The sequence below is a fragment of the Lathyrus oleraceus genome, chromosome 7, assembly GCF_024323335.1.
Source record: "Lathyrus oleraceus cultivar Zhongwan6 chromosome 7, CAAS_Psat_ZW6_1.0, whole genome shotgun sequence".
In the NCBI taxonomy this organism is placed as follows: domain Eukaryota; kingdom Viridiplantae; phylum Streptophyta; class Magnoliopsida; order Fabales; family Fabaceae; genus Lathyrus; species Lathyrus oleraceus.
The window spans coordinates 182,491,351-182,496,643 of NC_066585.1; positions in this window are offsets into that span (position 1 = coordinate 182,491,351).

The following is a 5,293-nucleotide window of genomic DNA, read 5'->3' on the forward strand; positions in this document are numbered from 1 at the left end:
TGATTTCTGATGTTGTGAAAAAGAAGACCACTTTCACGTTCCCATTCAACACTTTTACGTATCAAAGATTCTTCTTTGATTCGGGAATACAAAGCGAATACACTAATTAAAATTTCAAGGTTAATGGACACTATCCAAAGCTACTCCATGAGAACCCGACTTTGGAAGAAGAGACTGTAGAAGAGTTGTCTTTGGGAAATGCTACTTATGCAGTCATTTATTCGCCTTGACTCCTCAGGTGTGTTCTTTCCTTTATCTCACTCTTATTTCATATTTATGTTCTTTCATTGAGGATAATGTATGTTTTAAGTGTGGGGGAGAGAACCATTTATTTGTTTTGCTTTCTTTGTTTTGTTTTCAGTTTTTCTCAGTTTTGGTTTTTATTTGCTTTCTTAAAGAAAAAAATTGCATGATTTTTCTTTTGGTTTTTGAGTTACAATTATGAGTATTTTTCTTAGTTCTCTTAACTAAAGTCTTGTGGTGTAATGTGAAAATTTTGATGTTCATTTTTTGTATGATAAGTATGACTAAACTCTAAATTGTACATCTTTAGTAGTAGATCATTAACCCCAGTGAGTTTTGAGCCTTATATGGATAACATACAAAAATCCATCCCTCTCTTTATTGTGTGATTCACTCATGTCTGTTAGTCTCTAGAACTTGAATTGACTCTTGTTGATGTTGTTGTTTACTTGTGCATGCTGATATGATAAAGGCAATTTTTTTTTTTTTTTAGCCAGTTAACCAAAAAGTCAACTCTGGAATAATTTCATCCCTTATTTGAAAACCCCTTGAGCCTATTATCCTATTTTTGTTTAAAACTCATTACAAGTCAAGAAGTGAAAAACAATGTTATCACCTTATTCAAAGGGTTGAAAGAGTCTTGCTTGGAGTTGTGTGGGATTGAATAATCATGTTTGTAATATTTCTGAAGTTGGCAGAAAAAGAAAAGAAAAATAGAGAAAGAAAAGAAGAAAAAAAAATGAATGAAAAAAAAATAGAAGGATGTCAATACATACTCCTTCTGGAAAAAAAAGGAATAAAAAGAGAAAAGAGAAGAGAAAACAATTGCTATAGCGTTGTTCAAGTGAATGAAATATTTTGTAAATTTAACTCCCGCAGTTTCTTTCAAGTCTCTTTTATCTCTTTGAATTTTAGCCCAGTATCCCTTTAGGATTTATCTCACCCTTACCTTGGCCACGCTACAACCAAATAAAATTATTTTTTATCATTGTGTGCATGTATTTCAATTATGGATGTTAGAATCTTTTCAAGCTTATGGTAGTACTAACTTTCATGTTGTGCTTTGAGTGTACACAATTAACCTAAACACTTGAGAGTTGAGTGAATTTTATCCTGTGAGGATCTTACTGCTTTTGGATATACTCTTTGATAATCTGTTTTCCTATCTTACTTGAATGTCACAAGAAGTTGATCACTAACACCATATTCTTTAAGCTTAGACTTAGAATTCTGCTTGTACCTTATATCTTGATAACCTTTGGAATTGCATGTTTTGTTTGTGCTTCTTTGAACTTATAATATTGTTTAAGATATTTTAAATTAATAGCTTGGTCCCTAGATTGACATGAAGTTTATCCCTTAGTTGTGTCTTCACACAAACGGGAACCCAATAATTCCTCGCATATAGATTTATCTTTGTTAACTCTACCATTTACGGCCTTACCATCGATATATAGACCCAGCAACATGTAAACATCCTCAAGTGTGACGCTACATTCACCGAATGGAAGGTGAAATGTGTGGATCTCGGGTATTCATCATTCTACCAAAGCAAGAATAAATTTATAATCAACTGAGTATGAGACTATGTTGAGTAGATTACCAAAACCGCATGCTCTTAAATACGGTTCTATCAAAGGGTTGTGTGGTACATATTCATGTATACGACATCGAAATCTCTTTGGGTCATAACAAAAGATAATTAAGAAATAAGTAAGAATAAGTAATAAACAATAGTGTTAGGGAAGTTAAATAATAACACAAATGTCGTAATATCAGCAATTGTTCCTCAATGTTCATCACCCAAGGTTAGTAGATACATTTTGTTGAATGCTTTTGAGCATCTGTTACTGACAAAGTAGGTAGGTTGAGTGTATGTTGCAGGCAAGGTAGATAGGTTGAGTGTGTTTGATGGAAATGTTGATAAACATCAGGACCATCGCAAACTTAGCTCTCAATTACTATGCGATGATATTTTGTCTGTCATTAACAAAATTCCGTCGTTAAAGGTGAGTATAATAATCTCGCATATCGTTACACAATACAATTATACTACATCATACAGGAAGGTATGGATAGCTAGGACTAAGGCAGTTGAAAAAGTCTTCGATAACTGGGAGGAGTCATACAAAGAAATTCCAAAATACTTGGTGGCACTTAAGCATTATGCTCCAGGGACTATTGTTAATTTTGAAATATTATCGGCATATACCACAGACGGGACTTGTGTTAGTGGTAATGACATATTTCACCGACTCTTCTGGGTGTATGAATCATGCATCAAAGTTTTTGCTTTCCGTAAACCTATTATACAAATTGATAGAACATGGTTGTACGGGAAATATAAAGGAACGCTACTCATTGTAGTGACACAAGATGGCAACAACAACATTTTCCCAATCGCCTTTGTACTGGTTGAAGGGGAGACTATTGGAGGATGGAGTTTTTTCCTAAAAAATCTCTGATTATACATTGCTCCTCAAACTAACTTATGTTTGATCTCAGACAGACACCCATCAATTTTGAATGCCTGTAAAAAAATATTGATAATGGCTGGAAGAATCCTCCTTCGACGCATGTCTACTACATTATACATATCGCTCAAAATTTCATGCGGGAGATCAAAGACAAAACATTGCAGAAGAAGGTTGTCAATGCAGGGTATACATTAAAAGAACCTTCCTTCAAACACTACCGTGAAGACATCATATTGTCAAATGCAGATGTAGTAAGGTGGATTAACAATATTCTATTGGATAAGTGGACTAGGGCATATGACAACGGTCAATGATAGGGCCACATGACAATAAATCTCGTGGAATAAATGAACTATGTCTTCAAAGGCATCTAAAACCTACAAATAACCATTTTAGTGTGATCTACCTATTTTAGGCTAGGGGTGATGTTTGAGATCAGACATTCTAAATGGAATTCAGTGTTACAATCTGTGCAGTTGTTCAGTGATGCTTTACTGTAAGGCATTAAAGAGGAAGCTGCCAAAGCTAACACACATGTGGTCACAGTGTTTGACCGTACTAAAGGTCTGTTCAGCGTTGTTGAGTTAATGGATCATAATGAAGGCAGACCGAGGGGACACTATTGAGTGGAACTAGATAGAGGCTAATGCGACTGCAAAAAGTTCTAAGCCTTTTGTATGCCCTGCTCCCATGTCATAACGACGTGTTCAAAGGTTCGACAAGATCGTTCCAACTTACTATTCGCTGTTTACAAAGTCATAAACCTATGCAAAATTTACATAATTAGCTTTTCGATGGTAGAGAAAGAGGATTACTATCTTCCGTTTACAAAGTTATAAACCTATCAAGCCTTTGAATTCTTCTGATCTTTTCACCATTTATAATGTCTCCATCTAACCAATGGATCAAGGTCCTATTAAAATGTTCCATAATCGAATCTTCATCGGAGGCTTTACTACCGAATAAATTAAATCAGCATTTCTCTTGTGAATATAAGGACACATATATGAAGATATTTTGAAAACAAATTGAAGGAGATTGAAGAAAAATGGAAGGAGATAGTAAGAAGATGTATGAAAAACAATGATAGGTGATGTTATTTATAGAGCTGAAACAAAGCAGTAGCCACATGGAGTAGCGCATGCACTATAAATACATGCATGTGCATGCATGCGCCACACGCATTGACGCCCAAGTTCAACTTTCAATGCATGTGCCAATTGCATTGGCTTAAGTTGCATGCATGCACCACTAAGTATGGCGCCTTAGTTCAATTGCCTAAAGCATGCGCCATTTGGTATGGTGCTTTCTATACTCGGACAATTTTTTTTGTTTGAAAAGTGGTTATATTGGTATTGTTTTTAAAAAAAGTATGTTATTTTGGTATTATTTTTTAAAATAATGGTTATTTTAAAAAAAAAACGCATAGATGAATTTCAAGAAAGAGAATATATTTCACACTTATTATAGTGTGTTTGAACAAAACATTTTAACGAGAAAAAATAATTTTTTTAAGAAATTTAAAATGATTTGATCAAAATTGTTATTTGGATACAAAATGGAGAATTACTAGAATTATAGAAAAATATGAAGTATCTTATTCAATGTAAATTTATGGAATTTCAAATGACAACAAAAAAATATGAAGTATCTTATTCAATGTATTTGAAATTGTTCACTTATTCTATATAATGTGAATGTTAATTTTTTTATTATTAACCTTTCAAATTTTGCAAGATAATCCTCATTTTTTTGAATTTTTATTGATAAACAATGATCTCATATTATTCATATTTTTTGAAAAAAAATTGAAAATTTGAAAATTCACTACAAGCTTTAAAAAAAGTTACAATTAAGTCCTTAATAATTTTCAAATTTTATAAATTAGTCATTTTAAATTTTAAAAAATTAAAAAGTGGTTCCTTTAATTTTTCAAAAATTACAAATTGATCCTTATATTTTAAAGATTTATAGTAGACCTAAAACTTTTAAAATATTTAAAAATGACTCAAAAAATTAACAATGAATCATTAAATACTCTATCCAAATAAAAGAATATATATAATATATTAAATATGAAGCGGCAGATTATATCTCAACACATCATTCGTCTGTTTACTGGTAAATTTGATAAGCAAAACAAGTTTCTATTAATACTTAAGGGATCAAATTCTAAAATATCCCGTAAAATATTTGTTTGAATTGTGACCTTTAAACATGTTGCTATTGAAATCGAAATGCAATGTTTGGGATGATAATTGGAACTTGACTAAAATCGAAATATAAAAGCTTTGAAAGTAAAGTGACTGAAGTTGAAACGTAAAAACTTTAAAAGCAAAATAATTGAAAGTAACTTAAATGCAAGAATGACTTGAATATAAAATACTTGAAGTTTATAAATATGAAACACATATGTACATTTCCTTACTCATTTCTCAACAATACAAGTACTTTGAGTTTGTAAGATTTTTAGTATAATTGAGGACCCTTACAACATAAGCAAGCGTCTACTGATATACTGGTCTAAATAAACTCCCTACAACGGTCGACTAAACACATTGTGCCACATTTTT